This window comes from Dipodomys merriami, unplaced genomic scaffold, assembly GCF_024711535.1.
Source record: "Dipodomys merriami isolate MVZ:Mamm:240054 unplaced genomic scaffold, mDipMer1.0.p SCAF_67, whole genome shotgun sequence".
NCBI classification, from domain to species: Eukaryota; Metazoa; Chordata; class Mammalia; order Rodentia; family Heteromyidae; genus Dipodomys; species Dipodomys merriami.
In genome coordinates, this window is record NW_027206257.1 from 484,206 (window position 1) to 487,513 (window position 3,308).

General features: G+C 38.9%; 1 pseudogene; it reads left to right on the forward strand.

The window, feature by feature from the left end:
* The first annotated feature begins 1,084 nt into the window (after positions 1-1,084).
* Positions 1,085-2,405, forward strand: LOC138815795 (vacuolar protein sorting-associated protein 37A pseudogene; annotated as a pseudogene).
* The last annotated feature ends 903 nt before the right edge of the window (positions 2,406-3,308 follow it).

Below are 3,308 nucleotides of genomic sequence, written 5' to 3' on the forward strand. Positions count from 1 at the left end.
TGTGAGGAAATGGACAGACTTGGAAAAAATTATATTAAGTGAAGTAAGCCAGGCCCAAAGAAACATAGGTCCCATGGTTTCCCTAATTTGCAATAACCAGTGTATGTATTGAGTCAAGCAGAAAAAGACAGATAAGTTGAAGTTAGGCAAAATGGACCTCAAGATAAGGACTGAAGTGTTTTTTCTTGCTTTCTATTGCTTCTAATGTTTTATAAAGTGATTTTTTTTTCGGTTGTGGGGCATGAACTCTGGGCCTGGGCATTGTCTCTGAGATCTTCAGCTCAAGGCTAGTGCTCTACTTATTTAGCCACAGTGCTACTTCCAGCTTTTTCTGTTTATGTGGTACTGAGGAATTGAACCCAGGGCCTCCTGCATTCAAGGCAAGAACTCTAACACTGAGCGACCTTCCCAGCCCAGGGTGATATGTTGTTGTTGTTGTTGTTGTTGTTGCTTGGTGTGTCCCTCCCCCACGGTATAACTCCTGTTTTCACTGTAGTTAATGTTGGTATAATTTGTGGAGGGGAAGGGAAAAACAAATTGTTTAAATAGGAACCCATTACAACAATGAAATGTACAAGACATTAAGTTGAAAAATGAAATTTACAACTTTGGGGAGGAGTCGGGGGACTAGATGGGGGAGAGGGGGTGTCGCAGCAGGGATGGCAAAGGGAAACAAAGGAGTAGGCAACAATGCTTGATAAGAAATGTGCTCATGGTAGGACGAGGCCAGGCACGCCGAGCACAGCCAGGTTACAATCTGACTGGCTAGCCAGTCTGGAGCACCTGGGCCTCCAAGGGTAGGATCCTGGTTGCTTGTGTCCTGCTTGACAATTTACCTCTCTCCAGCTCTCTCCAGTTATGTCATGGTCCCCCAAACCCGGAGACCAGGAACCTGGTTTACTTGGTAAAAGGCGCCGTTGGCTTGCCCCACGGCCTGCCCCTCTGCTCCCCCCACACACACACAACCGGACTCGAACCTTGGGTATTTCAGGCCACTCCTCTGTAGCTGGAGACCTGCCGGGCAGCTTCTGGGAGAAGCAGGCCCAAACCTTGTAGGCCCTCCTGCCCCAGGGACGCAAGGAGGATGAGCTGGCTCTTTCCCCTGACCAAGAGCGCCTCCTTCTCCACAGCAGGGTCCCTGGTGGTGGCCTCACCAGCCTCCAACAGCAGAAGCAGTGCTTGATCGAGTCCCTCCGGAACTCCCACTCCAGTATAGCTGAAATACAGAAAGATGTGGAATACAGATTGCCCTTCACTGTAAACAACTTGACAATTAACATTAATATAGTACTTCCTCCACAGTTTCCTCAGGAAAAACCAGCAATCAGTGTTTATCCACCAATCTGACATCCTTTAATGGATAAACATGAAATATATGTTACCTCTCAATTAGTAAGCAATTTTACAATACACTCAGATCTTGGAAAGATTAGCCAGAGTCTGTTGGATGAGTTTTGGAAGAATTCTCCTGTTTTAGCTCCCACTTCAACAGCATTTCCATACCTGTATAGTAACCCAGGTGGGCTGCCTCCTTATGCTTCTTAGGGTTTTCCATTTCTTCCTGCATATCCTCCTCAAGAAGCTAACAGAACATAACTTCTTTGTTACTGACACTGCTTCTTCTTCAACAAGTTATACAACAGCCAAGTCTGCTGCTCCTACATTTGGTGTCCTTTCAAGTCTGCCATTGCCTGTTCCCACAATGGAAACTTCAACACCGATAAGCCAAAATGGTTTTGGGTACAAGATGCCAGATGTCCCTGATGCATTTCCAGAACTCTCAGAATTGTGTCACAACTCACAGATATGAATGAACAAGACGAAGTATTACTAGAACAGTTTCTGAGTTTACCTCAATTAAAACAAATTATTAATGACAAGGGTGATTTAGTAAAAAGTATTGAGGAATTAGCAAGAAAACTCTCCTCTTGGAGCCCAGTTTGGAAGCCAAAAGGCAAACTGTTTTAGATAAGTATGAGTTACTTACACAAATGAAATCTACGTTTGAAAAGAAGAGGCAGAGACAACATGAACTGAGTGAGAGTTGTAGTGCAAGTGCCCTACAGGCAAGATGGAAAGTCGCTGCACATGAAGCTGAGGAAGAATCTGATAATATTGCTGAAGATTTCTCGGAGGGAAAAACTGAAATAGATGATTTTCTCAGTAGCTTCATGGAAAAAAGAACAGTTTGCCCCTGTAGAAGAGCCAAGGAAGAGAAACTTAAACAAGTGATAGCAATGCACAGCCAACTTCATGGTCCATTACAGATTTTCCTGAAAACATGGACCGCCAAGAGAGAAATGAGACATAAAACTAAGTACATTATTTTAGATTTAAGGTTTGTAAGTTGGCATTTCATTGAAATGGCTGAATTCAGATGTACTCTACATTGTTTAAAGAACTGAGATTGTTTTTTATATAGATTAGAATGATTATGATCTTTGCTTGGAAAATTTTTCTGCAGTATTTGCACTAAAAACGCCTATTTATCATTGATAAATCCTGTCCTTTTAAAATTTCACTGCTATTCTTATAATTAAATACCTTATGCATGTGATTTTAGTTTTAATATTTTATGAAAAGTACTTAATCTTGTACTTTTAATTTGAAACTGCCTCATTTCTTTATCAAGAATGATATCTTCTTTAGATTATTTTCCTCTCAGTAATTTTTAAGTACTTTCAGCTATGGAAAGATAACCACACCCTCTCTTTTTCTTTCTTTTTGAATAAAACTTTCAAAAGCAATTTGTTTTTAAATATTCATAATACCAGAAAATATCAAACCTGCCAATGTGCCAGATATATACCTATAACATATAAATATACCTATTATATATATATATATATATATATATATATATATATATATATACCTTAAATAAAAAAATTCAAAAAATGTCTTAATTACATTGCTCATGTAATTGTAACCCCTCTGTATGGTATTTTCACAGTAATAAAACTTTTAAAAAATTAATTTAAAAAAATTTAAAAAATATCTCTATGGAAACCTAATCACCTTTTTAATCCTTTCACAAGTCCTCTAAACTGAATGATATATTTTACATGTTACTCTGCTACCCCTGCATATATTTTATTGTCCTAAGGAAACTCTTTAAAAGATAGTCTATTGATTGATATTTTGTGTGTCAACTTCCCAAAATATGTTCTGCCCTCAATCCAACTAAAAAATTCTCATCTTCATCTTCCTTTTTGAAAAGTGAACACCTGTCATTTAGATAAGAATCAATACATGATTTCATTCACCAGATATTCAAACTGTCATCTCAGTTGTCAGGAATAATAGAG